This window comes from Arvicanthis niloticus, chromosome 2 (assembly GCF_011762505.2).
Source record: "Arvicanthis niloticus isolate mArvNil1 chromosome 2, mArvNil1.pat.X, whole genome shotgun sequence".
Classification (NCBI taxonomy): domain Eukaryota; kingdom Metazoa; phylum Chordata; class Mammalia; order Rodentia; family Muridae; genus Arvicanthis; species Arvicanthis niloticus.
The window spans coordinates 104,957,090-104,984,603 of record NC_047659.1 but is presented as its reverse complement, the minus strand read 5'-3'; the positions used below and the strand labels follow the sequence as shown (position 1 = coordinate 104,984,603).

The 27,514-nt window shown below is 36.4% G+C and overlaps 1 long non-coding RNA gene across 1 annotated transcript in view; it reads left to right on the top strand.

The window, feature by feature from the left end:
* The window catches only part of LOC143441440 (uncharacterized), a 60,145-nt gene extending 36,634 nt beyond the window's left edge, over nucleotides 1-23,511 (top strand). Inside the window, exons 3-4 of the long non-coding RNA XR_013108829.1 lie at nucleotides 8,804-8,971; nucleotides 18,642-23,511. This is a non-coding gene — a long non-coding RNA (uncharacterized LOC143441440). The remainder of the gene's footprint in view (nucleotides 1-8,803; nucleotides 8,972-18,641) is intronic.
* Nucleotides 23,512-27,514: the final 4,003 nt, after the last annotated feature.

Sequence of the window (27,514 nt, the reverse complement as noted above, 5' to 3'; positions counted from 1 at the left end):
ACTTACTGTTCCTCTCCCATTCACTCCCTTCCACAATCCTTTTCCCATCCCCCTCCCTCCCTTTCTCCTCTTAGTGGGTGGGGTATCCTGCCACCCTGGCACTTCGAACCTCTGCAAGGCTAGGCATTTTAAGCCACTGTAGTGCTAGGCACTTGCTTTCTCAGTGAGGACAGATAAGGCAGCCCAGCTATAAGAACATATCCCACAGACAGGAAACAGATTTTTTGATAGCCCCCAGGCCAGTTATTTGGGACCCACATGAAGACCAAGGTACACGTCTGCTACGTATGTTTAGGGAGTCCTAGGTTCAGCCCATGTATGTTCTTTGGTTGGTGGTTCAGACTGAGGGCTCCACGGGTTCAGGTTAGCTGACTATTGATCTTCCTGTGGAGTTTCAATTGTCTTTGGGGCCTGCAATCCTTCCTACTATTATTCCATGAGTGTCACCAAGCTCTGTCCAGTTATTTGGTTGTAGGTGTCTGCATCTGTCTGAGTCAGTTGCTGGGAGGAGCCTCTCAGAAGACAGCCATGCTAGACTCCTGTCTGCAAGCATAACAAAGTATCATTAATAGTGATTAATCGTGTCAGGGATTGGTGTTTGACCATTGCAGGGGTCTCAAGTTGGGCTGATTATTGGTTGTCCATTCCCCCAGTCTCTGCTCCACCCCTGTGCCTGTATTTCTTGTAGACAGGGTAAATTTTGGGTTGAAAGTTTTGTAGGTGAGTTGGTGTCTCTACCATTCCACTGGGAGACCTGCCTGGCTACAGGAGGTAGCCTCTACAGGTTCCACATCCCTAATGCTGTGAGTCATACCTAAGCTCCCCCCTCCCCATTGATTTTTGGGCACCTGAATAGTCTTAGGTCTCTGTCACATAGTAGAGATGCTCCCCCCACCTCACCACACCTGTCAGTTGCAGATTTCCATTCATTCTCATGGCCATCTGGCCCTCACTCATGTCCCTCCCCACAACTGATCCTGAACCCACTATTCCCCTCCCCCTTCTGTTTCCCTCCCTCCATGTGACTCTTACGACTATTTTCTTCTCCCTTCTAAGTGATATTCAAGCATCCTCACTTGTGCCTTCCTTCTTGTTTGGCTTCTTTGGGTCTGTGGAGTGCAACATGGTATCTGTATTTTATGGCTAATATCCACATATGAGTACATACTGTGCATGTCCTTTTGGGACTAGGTAGGCTACCTCACTCAGGGTGATATTCTCAAGTTCCATGAATTCGCCTGGACAATGCATAATGTCTTTGTTTTCAATAACTGAATAGTATTCCATTGTATAGAGATACCACATTTCTTTACCCATTCTTTAGTTGAGGGACATATAGGTTGTTTCCAGTTTCTGGCTATCACAAATAAAGCTGCTCTTAACACAGTTGAGCAAATGTCTCTCTGGGATTATGGAACATCTTTGGGTAGATGCCAAGGAGTGGTATAGCTGGGTCTTGAGGTAGAACTATTACCAGTTTTCTGAGAAGCTGCCAAATTGATTTACAAAGTGGTTGTACATGTTTGCACTCCCAAGTTTGCAGGGAAGGATGGTAGGAGTTAAGTAAAGGGAAACTGTAATCATAATATATTTCATGAAAAAAAATCTATTTTAAATAAAAAGAAAAATACAAAAAAGTTACAGTAAAATCACTATTTTTATTTTAAAAATAAGTTGTGAAAACAATGAGAAATATGAAAAATGAGACTAATGACACCCAATGTCAATGTCTAGTCTTTAGACACAGGTGCCCATATCTGTCCACACATACATACATAAACAAATACACAATTAAAATTTAAGAAATAAATAAAAACCCATTGGTTCATTCAATTACTTGATACATTTCATGTTTAATAAATCCCACTGTGTGCCAAGACAGGCATAATCACAAATGAACCTAATTTCATAGAACATACAGTGCAGCAGATTATTGAAATCTGATGTGTGTGTAACACTCCACCAGATATGAAAGACAGATGAGATTCTTCTTCAGCTTCTAGACTCACGTTCTTATGAGAGATAGATTCTGGACTGAGTATTTTTTATACTGCAAATTGTCTGTTATGTGTGAATTTTGTTACCTACTACTGTAATCTATGGAAGGCTATTAAGTTGTCTCTGTATTCATACCAAAGGTCTAGGCACTTGTCAAGGTCTTGAAGAAGGGGAGAAGAGGAGGAAGAGGAGGAGGAGGAGGAGGAGGAGGAGGAGGAGGAGGAGGAGGAGGAGGAGGAGGAGAAGGAGGAGGAAGAAGGAGGAGGAAGAAGAAGAGGAGGAGGAGGAAGAGGAGGAGGAGGAAAAGTGTGTGTGTGTGTGTGTGTGTGTAAAACTAAGGTCAAAATCTATCAACTTTTAAATAGCCCAGTGGGTAACAGGTCTCAAGGTAACTTCTGTAATGAGGCCAAAAATTTTAAACCATAAAATCATTATGCCAGTACTCTTCAGACTGACAATAATTCTATCATTTATTATCCCTTTAAATCAAACTAATAGTTTGATTTGTTCTGATAAGGAAATTCATGCAAGAACTAAACACTGCTTTAAATGGACTTTGTTCTTGTTATTTTACTCATGGTTTTCTTCCTCAGTCCAGGGTGGGGGTGGGGGTGGATCTGTGGGTGGGAGGTCTAATCCAGGGCCTTGTGACTGATAAGCAAGAGCTCTACCACTCTGCCAACGTTTCAGTGTCTCTTTTATATTCTTTAACTAACTTTTGAATCTTCAAGCCATGGGCTCTGAACCACAGTCAAACAGGTTTGTGTGTTAGCTTGGATACCAGGTCTCTCAGTTAGGGTTTCTATTGCTGTGATAAAACAACATGACCCAAAACAACACAAGTCATGAAGGGAAGGTTTTATTTCATTTTACACTCACAGGTCATACCCCATCACTGAAGAAAGTCAGGACAGGAACTCAAAAAGAGCAGGAACCTGGAAGTAGGTGCTGGTGCAAAGGCTGTGGAGGGGTGCTGCTTATTGGATTGCTTCCCATGGCTTGCTCAGCCTGCTTTTTTTTACAGCACCCAAGATCACCATTCCAGAATTGATACTGTCTCCATCACTTGTTAATCATGAGACTGTTCTACTATTTCATCTATTTGATGAAGGCATTTTCTCAGTTGAGATTCCATCTTCTCTAGTGACTCTGGTTTGTGCCAAATTGGCAAAAACTAGCCAGCTCATTAAGCAATTAATTTTCTACCAAGCAACAATCCCGTAAAAAACTGATATTTTGTCATATTGGCTTGTCATTAATGGTGTTTCCCAATTTTCCTAGCCTGTTCTGTGTGTTCATGTCTTATCTCAGGAGTTGGGCAAATTATTACTCTCAAAGTGATACCCACTTTCCAAGGAGCAAAGCCCAGCTCTTCCACTGTTCTATTTTGGTAAATAGCAGGAAACCCTCAGAGGGCTAGGCTTTGGTAGAAGGATTTATCTCATTGTAGACAATGGCATTACAGAGCAAGAATCTCCCTGAGACTTGGCAGCCTTTGTCTCAGTGACTTAATTTAGGGCAATTTAAAAGTCTTATTAAAGGACATTCTAACTCTCCTGGGCTTAATATGAGCCCTGGCTGTTGGAAGAATAAATGATATTTTGGGATGTTTAATATGGGCAGAGCTAGATTACTAGGCTGAGTGTCTCCTTAGGTTCAGGAGTTTCCATATTATAGATTGACCTTTTGAGATAGAGAATAATGAAGAACAGCCTACACCAGACTACACCCAATTGTGAAAATTACTTTTAAAACAGAGAAGAATGGCTATGGGGCATGACCTTGGGCCTGACTATGCATGATAAGAAATGTCTCAGCATGAAATCCTGCTGAGCATGCTCAAAGGGACAGCATGATGTGGCTTCATAGCACCAAGGACTATTCAAATTGAGAATGATGCATATCTTTGGAAATTTTCTCTCATCTCTGTCTTTATATCTTACATTTACCATGGGTCAATTTCAGTGTGGTGGATTTATTTTCCAAAATGCCTGATTTCTTCTTGAAATTATATTCCCAATCTTTCATATTAATGTATTTTTGTTTTGTTTACTTTTGAACGCAAAGGTAAGCTATAAATAGTCTTTCTTTCTTTTTTCTTTCTTCCTTCCTTCCTACCCTTTCTTCCTTCCATATATATATATATATATATATATATATATATATATATATATATGTGTGTGTGTGTGTGTGTGTGTGTATGTGTGTACGTGTGCTCACGTTATATGAATATTTAACAGTGAATGTTACTATTATTGAATGATAAGAGAGGCTCAAATTATTTTCCAGTTAAATTCAGAATAAACTATGGGGAAATTCCCCATAGCTGCTCTTTGTTTCAATCGATGACGGTCCGTTTTTACTAGGGAGTACATGGTCTATTCACCTCTCACCCTTGACAAGCAAGTGACAAGAATCATCTATCTCATGGATGAATGGATGCTGAGGTTAGTGGGGGGGTCTATGCCAACTGTGGGACAATAAGAGGGGCATAGGCAAGCACAATGCCATTCCTGCCATATATACAGAATCAGTATGTTAACCTGACCATAAAACTGAGGCAGGAGTACTTGTACCCTAAATGCTGTGTAACCAGAGTTTGGGCTGTGGAAAGATGTAAGCAGATGTGTCTATGTATCCGTAGTCTCTGTTTGCAAACCATCAAAGAAACTTTGAATTACTGTTCTTCTGGTCTATATGGTGGGTCCACATTTCTAAGTTATGGTGTCTTCAAAGTTCAAGAGAATACAGGTGATAAATTTAGTCAGAAATTTCTCTCTAAATATTTTTGCTATGTTCTTCCTCCTCCCTCACCCACAGCAAAAATTAATCTTGTATCCTCCCCAGTGCTACTTTTTCTATTTAGTTAATTAATTAAATGAACAGCTTGACTGTTTTAATTTTTATTTCTGTAGTGGGATGATTTGTTTCTATGAACATTTATCATGTTTATAATCAAAAACATTAAGTAGTAAAGGTCCAACAGGATGAATGTGCAAACAATGTCCTCTATTGTGACACATGGTAAATGTTGCCTTGTTCACAGTGATGCTCTGGTCAAATGAAATATGCACAAAGCATTTATGTTCTTTTCATATTTCTTTTTTTCTTTTTTTGGTTCACAAGAAAATGAAACATACTGTGGTTGAGTATGAAGGCTATATCAATTTGTACATCACTGCTCAAGCATGTGGACCTGAGTTCAGTCTTCCAGACCAACATATAATAACAAGTCATGCTTGTAATCCCAGTGCAGGAGATGTGGGAAGGCTACAGATAAGTGCATTCTTGCAACTTGAGGAGGCAGAGAAGTTGACTTAGTGAGCTCCAATTGGAGAGGGAAAATTAAGGAGGGAAAATTGAGGCACAGCACCCAAGATTGTCCTATATCCTAAACATGTATGTGGGTGAGCACACACAGGCACATGTGCACATATGCACACATACACACCAACATACTTATACATGTACACTCACATGCACATTTACATCCACCAATATACATGCATACACACTCACAAGCATGCACATACTCACATGTATGTATAACCACCCATGCACACACTCATACACATATATACACACTCGTTCACTCACTCATACACTCACAAATAGTACTGCTTCCAATTTAGCATGGAAGGACTAGAAAGGGTCTACCCTGTTGCCCTTCACTCATTCATCACTCAAATCCAGCATAGATTCTGGGCCAGAAAGATGAGTCATGGACACCCACTTGCCTAGTTTATATGCTGTATGAAGTTTTTGTTTCCTTTTGGCCTCTAGAACATAACTTGGGGATCCATTAAAACCACATGGATATATATATATATATATATATATATATATATATATATATATATATATATAGAGAGAGAGAGAGAGAGAGAGAGAGAGAGAGAGAGAGAGAGTATCCATTCCATCTCCAGTGATTCAGATTCTTCAGATTCATTTTGGGAGTAATTTATATATTTTGTAATATTCAACTTTCATTTCTGTTGCTATAATTAAATGCCCCAAGAAGAAGAAATTTAGGAGAAAAAAGTTTTTATTTGTTTTTTGTTTACAGTAATGGATTATAGTCCATTAGTGCAGGGAAGCCAAGGTGAGAAATTTAACCAGCCAGTCCTGTCAAGTCCACAGTTAAGAGCAGGGGGGAATGTATGTATCTATGCTTCATCAAATTCAGCTCTCTCACCACTGTGAAATAATTCAAACTCAGGGACTGGTCCTACCCACCTTCAATCTGTGTCCTCCTGCATGAACTAGAGTAACCAAAATAATCTCTCACGTATTACACTGGCAGTTTGGTTTTGGCAGTTTTATTAAGGCCCTCTTTGTAGGAAATTCTAGGTTATGTCAAGCTGACAACTGAAACTCATTATCACAGCCTGGGGAAGTATGGTGTATTTGATGTAATCGTGTGATGCATGGTTATCATGTTGTTGGCAATTAATATTTATTTGTCTTTGGAATTTTTAAGTCATTTCTCCTAGTCACTTTGAAATAGTCAAATCGTTGGTATTATCCATAGTTATCTGATACTGGACGCTACTTCTTTGGTTCTACTTGTGCCCGTTGATCATGCTGTCTATAGCACTCCCATTAGGTAAGATATTTTTCTTTCAAGTGTTTGATAGTCTTTCCCTTTAATTCTCTCATCATCCAGTTTCAATTGAACTCATCCATCGATGCACACATTTTTCTCTATATACTCCCTTCAGCTTTTTGAAACTCATATTTGTTTCTCAGATTATAATTCCTCTGTTTAATTAATGATGCTAACTTTGTTCATCCTCTACTGGGAAGGTGTCAGTCACTAGGTATTTTGATTGTCACTTAGTCAGACTTGGAGTGGATTTCAAAGCCCCTTTATCAGTGTCTTCCACACACTAATCAATACGCCTGACCCCTGTGCCCTAGAACCACAAAACATTCTATTTTACCATGGTTATTACTTGATCAATTACTCCTATACATAAAATATCCATTTGTGTCTTATACTTGCCCTTGGATTTTCTTGCACCGAAATACACTTTCCCATCTCTGCTATAAATCAATGTTAATTATTAAGTCACAGATAAAACCTCTATTCTTTAAGGCTTCTAGGATGAAAAGAACACTCACTAATATGCTCTTCTGCTAAATATTTTTACAGACATTAGCTTCAGTCAAACATATACTCACAGATATTTTTGGCTTCAAATTCTCATCTTAGTTTTGGGTGGGTTTGTTGAACCAATAAATAATAAGAGATTGTTTTGGCAAAAGCATTATTCAATATATTCTCCTCTCTATAAAAATCCTAAATCAACTGGCATAATAGGATTTTAGAATGGACTGGGATTATTTATGTATAAGAATATCTGAAAAGTACCACACAAGATTAACTAGAACATCTCTATGTAGTTTTATCCTGGAAAGATAAAACTCTGATTTATACCCTGTCACGGAATTAAACACCTCTCCCTTTGGACTTCAGTTTGAAAGTAAGTGAGTTTCATTCTTTGTGCTTTCATAAACGCACTACAGGCAAATATAATTCTCCACAAGAGAGAACTCTGTTTCAGATGACATTAATAATAAAATCTAAAGTTACATAATGTCAAGGTTTAAATTTCACCCACATCTAAGAGGACTGTGGCGGAAAGTTAACTCAGATTCCAGCTTTAGGCCAAGAGTTAATCTTAAGCAGAACCCTAATTCCATGTGGTTCTGTTGTTCCTTTAGCTCTAGCCTTGGTCCTAACACTAGCTTTAACCCTCATTGTAACTCTTTTAGTTCTAAGCAAGTATCTAATTATAGCTATAACCCTAGCCATAAACCCAACCCTCAGCCCTAAACTTAATTCAGAAATTCATAAACAATACATAATTAAAAACAAGAAAGCTCTACCCAAAAAACATAGAAAAGAGAAGAATCTGAATTTATTATTTATTATGATTATATTGAAAATAAATAATCATGAATGAAATTGTGAATGTATTGCTTATTCATAGTGATACACCTGTCTATATAATTGTTTGGTGTGTGTGTGTGTGTGTGTGTGTGTAGATATAGAAAATACTATTTTCTTCTCAAGATATGTGTCTTTTTGACAAACTGTTCATGTAGTATAGGCTGGATTTGGACTCATAATTCTCTTGTCTCATTTTGCCACAAGCTGCCACTGCAGAGACACCTTATGATGCCTGTTAAATGTCAGATATTCAAAAAGAAAGAAAATTGAATGAATATTTTTTCTTGAATGAATCTGTTTACAAGTTTTTCATTAATTTCATTTTCTCCTTGACCAAATAAAATAGTTCCTTCTTTTCATCTAGAGGTCTGACGATGGGCTGCAATTAGATTGGGTGAGATGGATTTAGAGAAGTTATTCCTTCTAACTGTTAAGAAGGTTAAGGAGAAGTTGGTCAGAAACCTAAGATGCTCATCACATGAAACTGAACAGGGTTTATTCATATGGTTCACATAAAAACCTGGAACCTGTGCACTTTACCTTGTTTACAAAAGGAGTCTTTGAAGATGTAATTGCATTAAGGATCTTGAGATGAGATCATCCTGGCCCAAAGGCATCTGTCCTTATGAGAAACAGAAAGGGAGAGGATAGAAGAGGAGGGGATGTGACTGTGTGAGAAGAAGCTGGAGAGAGCATGAGTGAAAGAGGCTAGCAAAAGGATCTTCCTCCAAACCACCACTGGAAGTGCTTCCTTACAGACATCTTGGGTTTGGCTTCTTCATCTTCAATAAGATAAATTTCTGTTATTTTGATCCACTGAGATTTTGTCCTGTGCTCTGGTGTCCCTAGAGATGTTCCATGATCTGATCAACTCCATAAAAGCCAGAGAAGCAGAGAGCTGACTGCTGATCACACTCCCTGATGGAAGTCACTAGACATAGAAAGTCTCATCAGAAAGCGAGTTGGGGCTGAAGAAACTGGGACTAATGGGACTTGACCACAGTATGAACATTTCAGGTAACCAATGGCCTAGATATAATTCATTGATTTTACCACAAATAGCAGACTGTGATGCCCCTATTGACAAAAACAACTTGACAAGAGTTTCTTAGACTAGGCCCACAAAAAAACGAAGGTGTGATTTGATATATTCTTTAAGCATGGCTTGGCAAATGAGAAGGGAACTTAGGAGCCTCATTTTTGAGAACAAGGAAGGGTGGACTCTGAAACATCAGAGTTGGTGTGCAAGTAAAGTGCTCTCTAGGATGGTGTAAAAATCAGTTCAAATTGGTCTTTTAATGTATTTTTAATTTAGGAAACAATTCTGAATGCTATTTATTTGTTTCATATCATTCCTTTTTGATGTCTGGTGTTCTCTAGCATCAAGTAAGGCAATGACAGAAATATAATACATGGGAGATACATTTTCTATGGATGATTTTTCCGTGCTACATTTAACTATTAGATAGAGCAAGCTTCAGCTCTGGTTTCCTTACCCTGTTGCAAGCCAAGTCTTACAGCTGACATGAGTTATTTGACTGTTTTTGAGAATCCTAGTGTATGATCAGGAGAGGCTACTGGCACAGTATTCTTCTCATATCAAGGCTACAGGCATACTATGCACTTGCTCAGAGTATCAATGAATCTCACCTTCTGCCATATAATCTTGGGAAAATATTCAAGGACCTTGGACTTGTGCCTCCAGCTTTGTTCTGGCTAATCACATAGTTGGACCTTCTATTAAATGTGATTTTATCATCTTGCCTTTTTAGACTCTTACAAGTTTTCATGTGACATTACTTGATTGAAGGAAATCCCATAGGAGTTATAACTCACCTTCCATTCATTTCTTTCACTCTCCATTCAACACTTATTTACTCAGCAAATACCATTTGCCAATTGCTAGACTATATGCCAGATATACAGAAATTCTCAGTTTTTAACTCTCGAAAATGACTCTGAGGGCTGGAGAGATAGCTCAATGGTTATGACTGATTGCTATTCTTTTGAAGGCCAGAGTTCAAGTTCAAGTACCCAAATCAGGCAGCTCACAATTGCCTGTAAGTTGAGCTCCAGGGTATCTGACATCCTCTTCCAGCCTCTACAGGAATCTGCATACACATAGAAGATATACATATATGCAAGAATAAAAATAAAAATAAATCACAATAAAGTGATTCTGAGCTCATAAAACCTTCCTTTCCTCATTATTAATTCTTGGTTCCCCTTCTAAAAGATTACTGAATAATTTATTTGATCAATCACAGGGAGTATCTTTGGTTTACCTTTGTTTCCATTTTTCTTGCTGGCCATGAATTAGGTATTCAGAAAAATGAATGAATAATTGAGCAATAAGCATGATTTTTTTGTATTTAGCATGGATAGAATGTGACTGTTTTCATTAAGAAGTGAATAGCATACAAGATCTTTCAATGTATACAAAGCCTGAGAAATAATTGGCAAAGGAGAGGCTTGAGTAAGTGTACATGATGCTCTTCTTGTCTTCCTTCTGAGTGAACTACCCTTGGAAAGCAGAATGTGAATCCTTGGGAGGAAACTGACCCTTAGTAACCAGAAGTGATGCTAGGCTGTGGATTTAAATAGCTGTAACCATGGTTCTCAGGAGGCCTACTTAGAACAATTATGGGTTCGAGGCCAGCCTGGACACACAGAGAATTCTTGGCTACCTCAATTTATATAGATAGATCTTATCTCAGGAAGGGGGTGAATGGGGATGGGGATGGAGGGGAGAAAAGAAGAAAGAGAAAAACTAAGAAAGGAAGGAGCTAGAAGTGATTTGCTCTGTCTGGAAACTAGAATTAGGAATCACAATTTTATTGTTGGTGTCAGACAATGAAAACACAATTTTAAAATAATACTGCATTTTCCATATTTTCTATTTAAACAGACAACAGTAGTTTTACATTAAGTATATCAACAACTGCAAAGCTTTACTTTTTACTAGGGAGAATATATAAAAGCATACGAGGATGCTGAGATTGTCTGAGCTTGTCAGTGGTTCCTTTCTTGATATTCGGTTGGCCTCAACAAATCTCTCAAACTTCCAAATAGTCAATTTAAAGACCTAGAATTAGCTTACAAGGAAATACAAGAGAAAATAGTAACCTTTAAATTAGCAGAGACTTGAGTATGTATGATAGAACAAAATATCCATAACATGCTTTGTTTTCTGACACCTAAATACAAAAAGCTGAAAACTGAAAGGCATCCTGTGAATATTTATACTATAGGACAAAGAAAAGCAAAAATTATAAATAAAGCAGCAAAGTAGAAGTTAGAGCTTGTAATTTGATTGTAGATATGAAAATGTATTGATCTTAGCAACCAATTAATTGACTTAAGATACATCTGCAAAAAAATGAAAAGAATTCTCAGATTAAATTAAAAGCTTAAATGTAGTTAAACCATTGACAAGCAGATTGAAGATAAAGAGATCATCAAAGTAGAAGAAAATTATGAAAGTAAAACCAAGGCATTTTCAGGATTGAGTCTGAGTCACCAATAATCATCAGGAGGGAATATGCATGGGTCAGAATTCAGATGTGATATACATTATTATTGATCTGAAAGTCACCCAGATCTAAACATTAGCTTACAAGTTCCATGGTGTTAGGGAGATTCCTCCATCCAAAGTAAGACATGTCCACATTCAAAAATAATGAGGCTACCACAAACGTGAATATAAATAAAAGTGAATGACATATATATATAACTATATAATTAGGTAACCAAACATAAATTCTTTTCATGTTTCCATGAATTATTTATAAAATCATACCTGAAGGTAGATAACCTGGGCTATTTTATCTATGTCATATTCTCTGTGCACAATACTACGAACATTAAAATATTTATATAAGGGAGAAATACACTACTTGTGATTGCTAGAAAACTTTTCTAATTACATTTTAGAACAATCTAGTATCAGGTATTAAACTATAGGATATTTTGAAAGCATAATATTAATTAAAATACAGTGAAATAGAATATGGGAAAAGAACCTCTGGAGAAAATATCTTTAACTATACAGAGTTATTAAATAGATATTTAGTTATTACTAACTCAGAAATAATATAAATAAAACAATTCAAGAAAACATTCAATCTCATTTTTTTTAAATTAAGAAAAAATCATGAAAATAAATAAATGCAAGAGCCAATGCTTGGAAAATAAAATAACATAGGTAAACTACTAATTAAATGTATCAAAAATATACGTATAAGTATACAAAACTAGAAAAACTGAGACACAGCTACAGTTCTTGAAAGTTATGATTATTTTTTAGATAAATAATGACAAAGGCAAAGACAAACTACAGACAGGATAGTTAACTTCTAGGAAATAACTAGGTAGAACTGACAAAGCCTAAGCACCACTGCTGTTCTCCTGGAATCAAACACTTGACTCAGACCTCTACATCAGTGGGTAGGGAGGTAGAGAAGATCTTGAAGGAGTTGGAAGATGATAAATATGATAAAAATATTTTATAAATATTTTTATAAATTTTGTAAATAAAACTAAAAACCTAAAAACATTAAAAAAATAAGTATCTGAATAATCTTGGCCTTTCAAGAAACAGAGAATTTCACATTCAATCAAGTTATTTTTCACATTAAAGGAAATATTTCTTCCCTATTACTATTATAATATGAATATAATACACAGATGGCTAAGGAAATCACATCACTGAGTATATGCAACCTATGAACAATTTGTTTATAAGCTCCAAATTAACACACACTCATCAAGTTAGCTCCTCAAGTAAGTGATGAAAGTCCAAGTGAGTTTGAGCTACAAATGCAGAAGCTCCACCAAAGGCAGCATTCAAGATTTTCTGTAAGCCTGCTAATGTAGCCAAGCTAGGCAGACTGTGGATGATGTAACTTCTTCTGTTCTCACATTTTCATAAATAATTGCACTGAGTAGTGACTTCCTCATGAAGTAATGATTGAAGTGGTTGTAGTTAGATAGAGGGCTAACAGACCATGGGGTAAAGGAGAATTACCTATTATCCTTTAACTGAGTTTAGAGACCATATGCTCTAAGACGGATCAGTAGCCATCATAGCACTTAAAGAGATTCTTAAATTATTATGCACTATGAAATTACCATCTTTTTGTTCAGAAGAGTAATTCATGGGAAAAGTCCTTTAGGTCCTGTGACAATTACTAAATGTGTCATCTTAGTCTTTAAAGTATTGACAAATGCATCTTCTATTTATCAACAAACAGCCAAACAGAAGTTTACTGTTACTACCAGAATGGTTCATCCTCAATAATGTTAGTTGAAAACTAAAACTTTTGTAGAGAAATTTTAATCCAGAAACATAGCTGCTCTGGCAAGGGATCTCATCCTAAGATATAATACAGCCAGAATGCAGACATTCCCTGGGCTACAGATATGAATTTAGAAGACAACTTTAATTCCTAACAGTGAAAGTAAGGTTAATTTGTACAAGGAAGCAGCCATGTTTGAAAGTGACATCTAATTGAAGGGCAAAGAAAGTGATGAATCAGAGAAACATTTGACAGAGTGAGTCAGAGATAGGACATACAAAAACAGCAGAGGAAAAGAGGCTACTTAAGACAAAAAGAGAGAAAAAAGTATAATGTGGTAATGTGGTGTGTGGTGTGTGGAATGTGGGGTGTGTGTGTATGTGTGTGTGTGTGTGTGTGTGTGTGTGTGTGTGTGTGCATGCACAGGACATTTTACAGAGGCAAGTTACAGAAACAAGCTAGACACAGGTGAAGATAGTACAAGCCAGAGAATGAGACTGAGCCAGAAGATTAGAATATATGGCCAAAGGTAATATGAAGCCAGTCAGAGCAATTCAGTGAGAAGCCAAGAGAAGCCAGGTTGAATTAGTCAGGTTGAAAAATTAGGTATCACAGAGGCTAAAAGCTTCCATGGATAATTAGAACAGTGAAAGACATGCTCTGGGCTCAGGCCCAGCAGTCTATTCACACAACTTGGGTATGGCTCTCATCTCACTACTTCATCTGAGGAAAGAAAAGTGACATTTACATATTTTTATTTATCTTATATTTTAATTTGAAAGAGAAGCTGGTAGCAAGCCTTTTATCTTCTGTTATCAAGCACAGCTCCAATGCCTTTAGTAGCCAGTGCTGCTCACAGGGGCTTCAGAGACTTTTCACAACTCTACTGGCTCCATCCTTCACATCAGCTTAGATTTGGAATAAAGAGACTGTCAATCAAATAAACTCAAGGGGCTTGCTCTTCTAAAACTCTGAGAACCTGAAGAGTTTGTGTTTTCTCTTCCAAGAACATGTAAGCAGTGACTGTCATGGCTGAACTTTACCTCACCCTGAGGCTGAGGAGCATTTATTTGGGTTGCAGTGTAGATAATTCAAAGAAAACAGAACAGAGGCCAGAGACTTGTAATAAATTTCCTCATCTTAATGTATTCAAAATATCTCTTAAACCTAAAACAAAACAAAAGAACACCCCCCTCAAAACAACAACAACAAAAAAACCCAAGTATGTACTCATCCACTCTTTTCATGACCTGACAAGGTGGAGTACCAGTTACCTAAAGAGACTGTGGAGAATAGAGCCTCAACTCAGTGTCTTCTCTTCATAGGGCTAGGTTCTGGCATATTGACATAGAAACTTTTTCCTACCTTATGAATTCACAGCCTGAGAAAACTAGGGTAATGAGCATTTATGCCTTGAGAAAGGTTGATTATAAAATTTTCCTCAAAGTCTTTATGAAGATATTTAGAAGGATATGTAGAATGTCAGAAAATGACTTATCTAATATTTAATGAACAATGGACCAAGCAGAGAGAATAAAAGAATGTATTGGAACTATGATAGGAGAGCGAGTTGGTGCTTAGACTGAGCTAGACATTTCTCAGCTTAGATAACCATCTTTTCACTGATCAGTTGGTGCCTGTGCTGCTATATGAGAATACATTTTATATACCAGGTATCCAAAGAAACCCCAATGTCACTGCAAATTGATTTTAAGGCATTAAACAGGAATTAATGACTGGATAATGTATAAATAGAAACTGAGAAAACTGTCCTATTTAAAAATGGAGCAGTCAGGAATAACAATACATACCTTTCTTCATTATTGCTTATTTAACATTTATTGTTTGGTAAACTTGGCTATGTATTTGTTTTCATGGTCTGAGTTCATTCTGGAGGGAAGAGGGGTGGGGAGGAAATAAATTCTTTTCTTTAAAAATATTCCTTACTGAACACAGGACCTGCCCTATATTGCCTAGGAAGCCAGGATCATCATGAATTCAGGCTCTATTTTTTAATTAAAAGGAGTCTCAGCTGGCAGATAAGCATCCGGATTTGAGGATGGTTATCTGAAGCCCTGCCTGTCATTGTATTTCACAGCAATGAAAGAACGTCTACTCTTAGGTTCTAAATCAACGAAGATTCAATGGACCTCAGCTTGTTTTCTTGTCCAAGTCCCTGTAATATTTCCTGAGTTTGCACTTTCCTGGCCCAAGTGTTGTAGATATCAGTGTTTGATTAGCACTTCCCATCCTGTTTTGTGATACATTGCTTCCTAACAAGAGCCCTCAAATGAATGATCTTTAGAATAGAGGTCAGGATGGAGAAAGCATCCTTCCACTTCTCTTAGAAGTCATTTTAATGGCCTGAGTTCCAGGCGCTGAGAATCTGAAGTGACATAGAATTATTTGGAAAGGTAGGTGGGATGTTTCTTATCTTGAGGCATCATAAAGAGACTGGAACACAACTTGCCTGAAGTCTGAGGATCCGGAAAGGAAATAGAGATATACGAGCAGAGGCTGTGAAAACAGTCAGGTTAAAGGCACTGTGAAAAGGAATGCCTTTTGGATGGAATCTCACTGTGGCCTGCTTATAAGAAAAGGTTGTATTATATGTATTACCCCAGTGACAGTAAAATGTGATTTTATTATTAGGTTCAAAGATGCAGGTCAAGTCCTCTTTCTCAAGCTGGAAGAGGTCATACAGACATCCTCAGAGGAAATTTATCATGTGTATGTGTGTTTGTGTGTGTGTGTGTTTGTATGTGTATGTGTGCATGTATGTGTGTGTCACGTGTTAAAAACAAAAAACCTGTTTTATGTATTTGAAATGAGAACAAAATGTTATTCTTAAAGTTCTACAACCAATGGCTACTTCATGCCTCACTAAGTACCTACTCCTCAGGAGTGTCCCTTACTACTCTTTCCCTCGGAATGTGGCAAGATTTTGGAGAATGGGAAAGACATGTGGAGGGAGACTATTGAGCCAGGGGGTATTGCCAGACTTTACTGTTGCTACCTATCAAACAGCTAGGAGAGAATGAGAGCAGGATCTGCAAAGGTAACATATGAAAACAGTATTCATTATGCTTGCCTAGAGTGACACACACAGAGATGTTAAGCACTGATATGATCTATGCTTGAAGGGTGGGGACATCACCATTATGTGTGGACAGGATGTGGACTGCTCTAGGAAAGTAAGTTGCAGGAAATGAGACTTTAACCCCCTTTCTTCCATTGTTCTCAAAGTCCTCTTACCCAACCCATGTGTTCCACCAGAGGCTAAGTCTGCCAGGCTTCTCATTGTAAGCAATGTCTCCTTTCTTTCAGCTGTAGTCTTTCAGATGTTTTGGTAACACAGACATACATCTTTCTCCTTAGTTGACTTTCTTGTTTTTTTTTTTAAGCTTGGTCACTGCTCTAGTGCTGATGTGAAGGCTAAAGCTAAACCAAGGTCAGGTGGTTCAGAGGAAATGTTAGCAATTCAACTGTGAGTCTCACTGAAGAACCAAATTCTTTGGAATTCTATGCAGACATATATCATTATATACTTGTGTTTTGTCTTAAATACCAAAATTTACCATCTACCATAATCTTTCAGATAATTATAATTGCCATATAATTGCGGCAAGCAAGCCCATGCATCTCCTTCACAGGTCTACATTCCAGCTTCTTGAACTATGATTTGTTACCTATGAGCATCATGGCACTGAGTATGGGTGTCACAGAAAATCTGACCATAGTGAATAATATCTGAATGGACAACAATCAAAAATTAATTCTCAATACAATGTGTGAAGTTGAATTACAAAAAAAAAAAAAAAAGAAAGAAAGAAAAAAAAACAACAGTGAAAAGAAAACAGAAATGCAAACCAAATCCAGCATGGAATGAAACAGAGGTACTTCTGGCAGTAAGTAAGTAGTCATGGCGTAGTACTCAAGCTATCCCACCAAAGAACAGTAAGGAAAGCAGTGGAATACCTTAGCTTAAATTCAAGACTATTGTGTAATATGACAGCCCAAGTCTAATGTCCCCTGGTAGGATGTACACATTAGTATATCCAGGGGCCACCAAGTCTATGGTACACTTCATCCTTCAGAGACTCATTTGGAACCTGGTTAAGGCCAAGCCCTTCACTGAGTAAGAATCACATGTCTATACAGAAATGAGTACATGGGTTGGCACACTCTTCATTTCTCTATCACGTTGTTCTTTATCTCCCTTTGCTTGAACACATGACTGTCTGCCTCAGGTCTGCTTATGCACAGCAGAACATACAATAATGACCAGTGCTGTTAAATCCTTAAGCTTACTTATGCTTCTGTTTGTCTCATAGAGATAATGGTCTAATTTGATGGTATGTTGTGGGATCATTAACTTCAAATTAGTTTTATGATTCCAACTTTAATTATGATGCTCTTAAATTATCCTTGGCATATTCTTTAGAAACAGAAACAACGTTTAAACTTACACAAGACTAGTTTTCATAAACTGTGAGTAACAATTTGTATTAGGCCAGACTATCTCTAAATGAAAATCATTTTTCCTTTCAACTTAACCAAACATAAAAGTATGGCCCCTGTCAGTCAGCCCCTGTGAAACTTGGCCTTCCTTTCTCTCCATTATTCATTTGTACAGAGATTGCCATTTGTGTTTTGGGACACATGTTTACCTTCCAAATGTGGAAAGCTATCTTGCTTGTGGAGAACAGTCAAGTTTTACAGGAAGAAAAATCATTTAAAAATTTGTACAACTTGTCTTTTTCCTAAAATGAGGTATGTCTTATGTATAGATATTGTATGTCAGTAAACATACACAAGCATCAGGTTTCTGTTTATTTAGGACTATCCATACATTTCCAAGAGATAGTATACTGTTTATTTTCTGCTTGTGGTGCATAGGTGAGAAAATATCTATCATTTCACCAGTTTTTGACGCATGACCAAGGCTAAGCACATTTTACCTCAGTTAATGAGGAAGGCATTCCTGCAAGTCAGGAGAGGCTCCATTCCATGGAGGAGAAGCATGGACATTGTAATAAACTTGCTTATTATAAAATCATATGACCCTGAAGACAATTATTTTTCATAGCATAGGGAATGAATCACAGCTGGATGAAGATATTTCAGTATCTCCCTATGTAGATGAAGCTCAGGTGCCAGTCACCTTTGGTCAGACAGGTAATGTAGAAACATATCACTGAGAAACCAAACCAAAGTACAACAAAAGTACTGCAAATAAGTTGAGACCAAATCTTATACTCTTTAGAAAATTTTAAAATAACAAAAAGAGAGAAATGTTTTATTTACAAATAAAACATATGGATTTCTGCAAGACTATTTTAAAACAATAAAAAAAAAATGTGACAATTCACCCTCTTTTTCTCTTCCAGATATATCCTGCTGGAAGACCATGGCTTCGTGTAAATACCATGAAAGGAAATTATCAGAAAAATAATCACAAGGCTAAAAACCAAATGGTAGCAGTACTGCTAATACAACAATTAAAAGTTAAAATTAGCATACGAGATAAGAAAACATGGCCTCATGTGAGCAGGGAATCTGTGAAAAGTGCATATACACAAACAGATAAAAAATAAAAGAATTCAAACATGGTGCTGGAGAGAACAGCTCAGCAGTTAAGGGCACTGACTGCTCTTCCAGAGGTCCTGAGTTCAATCAACAGTAACCACGTGGTGGTTCACAAACATCTGTAATGGGATCTGATACCCTCTTCTGGTGTGTCTGTGTCTGAAGACAGTGATAGCATATTTGTATTAAGTAAAACAAATTAATCTTTTAAAAAGGAGCATGAATATTATCCCACGATTCAAGACAAAAAGAATGACTGTATTAGGAGATGATAAAGTTTCAAGTTAGTAATCCAAATGTAATCTAGATAAAAGAAAAGGTAATAAATACAAGCAGACAAAGCCAGAACAATAGAAGAAAAAATAGAAAAATAATCAAAATGAGTGAATTTTCATAACACTAACAAATTACATAAATTAAACTAGGGATAAAAATCAGAGCTATTCTATGACTAAGGGGAGATTTTAATAGACACTTCACTGTTAGAAGCAACAATTTAAAAATGGACAGCCAATTTAAATGGCTGGAGAGAAGGCTCAGCAGTCAAAGGCTAGGCTTACAACAAAAAAAAATATTTACAGTCTCTTCAAACACCACAAACTTAAAACTCAACTTAAAAGAAATAATACGAAGAAGGCTATTCAAAAACATGATTGAAATGCTTCTGAATGACATATTCAGACCTAGGTAACCTCTCAAGAATGATCTAACAGATTTAAAGAGTTAGTAACACTGCATAATCTCTTTAAGAAAACTGAATGTTCCCTAGTTTATTAAGCCAGTCTCATTTTGTCAAGCATTCAAGGGAAAGAGAGTACTGAAGGTAGTAAGAAGACCACAGATAAATTAAAAAAAATTCTCAGACAAAAGTTTGCACATAAAATCCAATATATATATATTTACATACATACCTCATGAGCAATTGGAATTTAGGCAGGCATAAAAAAACTGATTTGACATTTGAAATCAAGTCACTGTAATCTACCATATCAATAGGCTAACATTTTAAATCACATGATCATAACAATTGATGCAGAAAAGATTTTGGAGTGCAGCCAAAATCTAATGCACGTTAAAACCTTTCAGAGCTTTATCGAGTGAAAATTACTTTGCATTTATAAAACACTTATATGTGGTCAGACAGGATGCTGCACACCTATAATCCCAGGACTCGATAGATAGACTAACAAACAAACAAATGAACAAGCATCAAGGCTGTCTATATATTAGAGAATTGATTGGTAAAGAATATTTCTGAAAAAGACCAGGTAGTTTTTTTCCTGGGATGCAGCAAGTCATTTTCTTATTCAAAACTGAACAGGAAGTTCAGTTTTTCCCCCTTGCAATTAGGTAAAAACAAAATAAAGTTTGAACAAGAAACAAGTGAATGAGAAGGACACAGCAACATTGGGTTACACTGAAACAAACAAACATACTGTATTGTGAAACCCTATCTCAAAGAAAACAGATTACATGTGTCAATAGTTTGAAATAAAGTAACAAAAAAATCCCAGCGTACACCTAGAAAAACAAACACCAATCCCTGAAATTTGAATTTATTAATAAACTAATAATTTCAGCAATGTCATGAGATTCAAGATGAAGACAAAAATATCCTCAGCATTTGTGTGTGATAAAGAGAACACGCCAGCCTAGTAGATATAATGCGTATGCTTTTCCTTTATCTTCCCCCACCTCACCTCTCTCTCTTGTTGCTGAAGATCACAGAGAAGACAGAGTCTACACTGAGCTATGGCCTTTCTGTGAGATATATCTGGAATCAAATTGTAGATTTAATGCAAGTTCCTAAAAATGCCACTGGTCTGCTTTATGTTTTCATGGGCATGCAAAATTCATTGTAAAAAATGTATGTGGGGAGATAAAAGTCACTTAATTGCTAAAGCACCAACAAAGGGAAATGTGTGGACTCAACTGTGCCTGGTGTTCAAGTCTACACATGTGTGGTAATCACACAGTGCTATATTGGATGAACAGAAAGAGATCCTAAACATATATTTAAGTAAATAAGTAAATTGGTTTAGACAGAAGTAGAAAAGCAAGTCTCTAGAGAAAGATTCTTTCCATCCAACAGACTGTATTGCATCAATTTGTAGGAAAATCCACAAACACTAAAACAAACTCTGACTTGAACCTTATATTTTGCTCCCCAATTAAAACCTAAATTGAAAGATGTACCTGAGATGTGTCAAAGACCCAACCAAAGACAGGAGAAATTCTCCAAGATTTAGGGCTTTAGGTGACATTTAAGACTTCTCAACACTGAAAATAAAAGATGATTTAAAATATAAACTAAGCTGGAAATGACTGGACAAAACCATTATTTCTGTTGGCAATCATATAACACACACAGGACACAGGACACAGGACCACTGCTTGGACTGTATATACTCTTAATACTCAGTTCTAAATATCACAATTCAGAGTGGGCCTTTCACAAAGAAGAAAATGAAGACAAGAGAAGACACTGTACCATCCCTACTGGGGAGAGGAAACCAAAAGCAGGGTGAGATACCACCACACCTCTGCCAGAATGGAGACAAAAGGCACAGCATTGACACCCACTGCTGGCAAACAAAGCAACCAAACTGTTATGTGCTACCATCTAAAATGCAAAGCACTATGGCTACTCTGGAAGCCAGTGTGTCCATGGCTTGTGAAGTAAACAGTGGCAGCAGATCTATAATAGCATAGAGTACTAAGCTCACATAAGTAATATTTACATTGACAAAAAAGCTTGCACACAAATATTCATACCAACTTTATTTAGAGTAACCCACGGTGGGTACCACTAATGGGTTTTGACTAGTGAATGTCTGAACAAACTGTAGCAGATATTTAGAAAGGACTATTAGTCAATGGCAAAAAGGTGACAAACAATTCATACATAAAACAGCTTGGCTGGATTACCACTGTTTTGTGTTCAATGTGAAAGCCAATCTTGTAAGGTTACATGTATATGATTACAATTATATAGCATTGTTGTACTCTCAAAATTGTGGAAACAGAGTACCCTAATGGACCAGGGTTAGGACAGGAGGTTTGATAAGGGGAAGTAGTGTGACTTTTTGTGGGTAACAAGATGATGATGAAATTCTTTTCTTTCTCGGGTTATTATCACTGACCATTTCTTGGCTGTGATTTTATCAACAGTTTTATAATAGAAAATTATTAACAAAGTATATTGGATGTCTTTATTATTTCTTAAAACTGCACACTATTTTAACACTGTCTCAAAATTTAAAACTGTCAAAAAGGTAAATACAAAATTTTCATACACAATGAAATCGATTAGTGGTAAATATTAGTTTAATGCCAATTATGAAGCTATCAAGTAAGGTGTTAGGTCTGATCAAGGGTAATATTAAAAACATACATATACATACACATTTGTTCACATATACAAACACCAAACATAGACATATATGCACAATTACATACATACGTCCACATATATACACACATATATGAACAAACACATCCATATGCATAGATGTACTTAAGTACACACAAACACACATAAACACAAACACATATAAAACACAGACCAATATTTGTATATAAATACATGCACACATGTAAATATATACACACATATGCATACATACACACAAAAATATATATGTATGTATGCATGTACATATATGTATAAACATACACACATTTAAATACATACACATATCCCTTCATATACACACAAATAATACATATGCACCCATGTATATGTATGTATGTATATATATATATATACATATATATATACACACACATAAAACATACATCCAAATACACAGTCACATGCACAGATTTATACACATACCGTTTAATTTACTGCTTTCTATTTTTTCTATTTAAATACAGGCTGGCATCAAAATCACAGTCCTGTCTCAGCCTCTCTAATATAGGCATGTGCCACTATGCTTTGCTGACACTGACACAAACATATGAACTGTGAATGACAAATAAATTTTTTAATAATATAAAATAATACATTTCCTGTAAGAAAGTAAAGTGTTATATTTTATTCAATTCTTACTACAGAACAAAAGAATGAAAATCAGTTGTCTCTCATGTATATCCCATGAATTCAGATATCATGAGGACTAACTACTTGACATTGGGAATCACTCCACTTGTTATTTTTCTACAGATTCACATTGTCCCTAGAGAGTTACAAGGGAGTTATACCTATAGCAAAACACACTTTCCTAGGTCCATCTTTAACAATCCAGGAATCTCCAGGCATTGCTTTGCCACATCTAGCACTGGGTAAAACATCAATGGATAATGTAACCAATTTCCAATTTTGCAGAAGTGTTCAACAAATACACCAGTGGAGAACTTTTGGTGTGTTGTTTGAGAGTGCCATATGATTGAGCAAAAGAGAGATAGTTTCATTAGCAATTTGTTTTTTTCTTTTTTTCTGTGATATTATGGGACAAAAAATTGGCTTCTGATAAAACTAATAAAGAATGATTTGCAATAAAAAGGAAGAAACATCTGATTTATAGCTGCAATAAGAAAATGTCCAGACTAATCTCTTCAGAAAGTGTCTTGCTGCAGAGCTGAAGCTACCCTATATCTCAGGGTTTTCCTTCTTCAGCTTCTCATGAGCTAGAATTACAAAATGCTCCATGCTGTTCAGTTCTCAAAGTGAAATAAACTCCCTTTAATTATATAAAGATTGTAAAAGTCAGTTAATGATCCAGAAGGATCCTGAAATATCGCCAACCACAGCAGTTATTGGAAAACAAACAACAACAAAAACTCCCTTGCTATTTCGGGAGCTGCTCAGAGTGACTCATACTCCTTAACCTCATGACATATGAACTGAGTGACTGATACCATGTTCTAATCACCGTGGTGAGTGGTGGTGTTAAATCTGAATCACATGGCTGGGATCTGGAATATGTGGGCAGAAATGCTAGGCTATATTTCACATCCTTAAGACACTATGCTTCCTACATCTCTCAAACTCCAAGTAAGCTTTGCATTAAAAAATTACAAAGTAAGTTCCTGATTTTATTCTAAAACCTTCTTGGCATAAAATGTCACTTCAAAAGAGAATGCAGGACAATTTAAACAAAAATAATCTAGTCTGTTATTTTCTATTTCTTCAAGGGATTTTATTCTTTTTATTTTTAGGGATTTTATTAATGTAAGGATTATGATTCTAAAACACATTTTTAAACCTTTGTTTCACAGTGTGGAATAAATAAAATGCCACTCAGAAAAAATTACCTGAAAATTAAATTCAATTGCTTTCAACATTTAATGAGTGCTTACCAGCCACAGTGGTGATTTCATACATTCTTTTATGTCACAGATCTTGTGTCTGGAGTACTGGCTTGATGCCCTCATTGTCTTTGGAATGTGGAAACTATTAGAAGCTGTTGCCAGTGAAGGAAAACATGCCACAATGTTTCAGGAATTGCAGGAGGTTAGGAACAATACAGATGGAGTAATCAGCTGGACAGCCACAGGCTTCTCCTTTGTAGTCTTTGTTGTTCTTAGTGTGAACTTGTAAACTTGGTATTTTATCATTCTCTCGCCTTGTTTTAGGACTAAACATTGCTCACATATTGTCCAGAGATAGATGAGAGAATGCCCAACACTGATATTTCCTGCTGGAAGAAAATGAAGGGAGACTGACTTAGTAATGTCTTCATGCATGCTCTCTATGATGAACTTATCTATGGAAATTTAGCTTCAAAAAGGTTGGAGAACCTAAAATCCCGAAACTGAATGATAATTTTTAGGCTATGTAGCTAGGAACTTCTAAAATTTCCCTTTCAAGTCTTGCCTCTGAGACCCAGTAGAAATTAGTTCCTTCATAGCTGCCATGCTTTGAATGTGCCCCCAAAGTTCCCATGTTGAGAAACTCATCTCCAGTTGGTATGCTGAGAGCTGGAGCCCTACAGAGTGTGGATCATGACTCCTACAGTTAGTGACTGAGTTTACATCTCTGTCCCAGGAAGAGGATCCCCATTGTACTAGTGAGTTGGCTACAAAAAGGAATTGGGCCTTCTCTTCTCTGTCACTTCTGCCACTGTCCTTGAATGATACAGCCAAAACATCCTTACCTGGCATGGTCTCCTTGACTTTGAACTTTCTAGATTCTAGTGGAATTCTAGTAGTAAAGAATAAATCCTTCATCTTTAAAAATTCCCCATGCTTAGGGGACCTGTTCTAGCAGAAAAAAAGAACTAATATAATACTCAACTGTATCGGTTCCCAGGGTGCTGGATATCAACGTGTCTCTTCATTACTCAAAGTTAAGATTTTATCTAATCTTATTGATTCAAGGCTAATGTTGCGGTTTGAGGTGGGTTGTGGAGTTTTGGTAGCTCAGCTGGGATAAACCAGAGGGCCAAGATGTCTCCTCTCAAAGTAAATGCTTAAAACAACAAACCAACATTAAAAGAAGTAAGTCTTTAATCACTTCCAAAGATCGTGTGAGAAGTCAGAAACCAAGACCATGTCCATGCCCTCTCTCTCATGTCTACTATGGAAAAGCCCAGGAATGGTCTCTGAGAAAGCACAGTCATGGAGTCCTCTTACCAAGGAAGGGATCTAAATTATAGGCTCATGAGAGTTGTGCCCATGAGACTGTGGAGAAGTAAGAGAGGAGGCTAGAGACTGAAATCCATGAAACAGCCTAGGAAAAGTGTTTCCTGAAGGTTCAGTCCAGGCCTTACATTCCTGAAGAAAATTACTTTATTTTATTTTTATTGCAAACAATCTAATCTTAATATAAGGGGCATAGCATTGTTAATGGATGAAATGACAATGATTATTTTAATTAAATAATTTATAATTATAATTCATTTGCAAACAAAACCCTAAAATTTGGGAGGGGGGTTCTTCATAGATCTTGAAAAACATATTCTAAATCTAATTGAATGAAATAAAATTTAAAATTCAAGAGATAAATTTAGGAAAATGGCATTATTAATTCATTTTATCAGATAAATACTATGTCTATCTTCATAGCGAAATACTGGTATAGGCAGGAGGTGAGTACATACTTAATGGACTGAGTGAGGATGGAAAGGAGAGGAGAGTGATGTATGTGTTCATGGTAGCATTTATACACATTTTTCTTTAATAATTATTCTGAACAAAAACAAACAAAATAAAACTATATTACTAAAAGAAATGCAAGAAATGATTCCAAGCTGATTGAAAGTCTAACGAGAACAACACAAACTTCAAACTAATAGAAGATCTGGCGGCAAAGTCCCTTGATGGCTATAAAGCAAAGTGGAATTTCACAAACAAGACAAAACATACAATTCATAAAAGGAAATGAGTGATAAATTGACCATGCTAAAATGAATAAAGTCTGTGGAAAAAAGTACACAATGAATAAAATTTAAACCCGCAGCACAGACTGGCAGAAGATATTAACAATGAACATTGCCACGAACAGTTTGGGAGCCAAAATACATAAGGCTTTCCTCCAAAACAATGAGAAAAGAATAAATAATCTGATGGAAATTGGGCAAGAGATGAATGAGCCAGTCTAAGAAGGAGAACAGCAAATGCCAATAAACATGGAAAAGGCTACTTCATCCCCCGGCACAGAAAGACAGTGTTCAGCACTTTGTACCTTTTATCTTACAGAGATTAAAACAGAACAAAAATACAAGCCTCATTATTGCATATGGAGGGGAAGATGGAAAATGCACATTTATTAATTTATTAAGAGGACAAAGAATATATATATTATATACATATATATATACTCATATATATAATATAATATATATATTATATACATATATACACATATATATGTGTGTGTTAAACATATATATATATGTGTGTGTGTAAATGTATTCATTAAACACACACATGTGGCAGGGTTTAGTCACCTTAGTCAGTCCTGGGGATGACATTGTGAGAGAAGGCAAGGTACACAAGAACATTTATTATATATCTCTGTTAACGTATATGTATAGTGCATAAATTAGTAAAATTATCCTAAAAATTTGAATTTACTATAAACAATGGTCATCATTCATATTTCCTTTCGGATGGTGTTGGTGAATTAATAATATAGCTTGATTTCACCATGGTTTATCAACAAGTTTTCTAAGCTGGTGCAAATAATTATTATCTAAAAATCATAAGCTTAGTACTCATAATTTGATGAAGACAGACCTTTTGGTTAGTTCATTAATCTTCTTTTCTTCTAAGATACAAAGCTGAGGAGCTCAAGCTGTCAATAAACAAACTGAGGCTGAGGATGAATATAAAAGCCATTTCTTAATGTCTTTGGTACTTGGATCCTATCACATAACTTCCATCATTGTTGGTATCTGATGTGACTGTGTCTAGATAATTCTGAAAACTGTAAAACCTATTCTCTCTCAGTTCCAGGCAGCACTGGCTGAGTGGTCAATGGTCTTTGGATACGTAACTTCTAATTTTAAAGTTGTTTCAGCATCCCTGTTTTCTTTCTTGAAAGTATTAGGGCCATTAACCATTCTTGATGAGTTTTGATAATCTGGCTTTGATGGTATGGATTAGGTCATTAACAATTTCTCAACCTAAAGTTTTTGGCACAGAACATCAACTGAATACCAGAAAAACAACTGACAGCTCAATGACAGCCAAATCCATAATGATCATAAGTGCCCTAAGGGTTGTC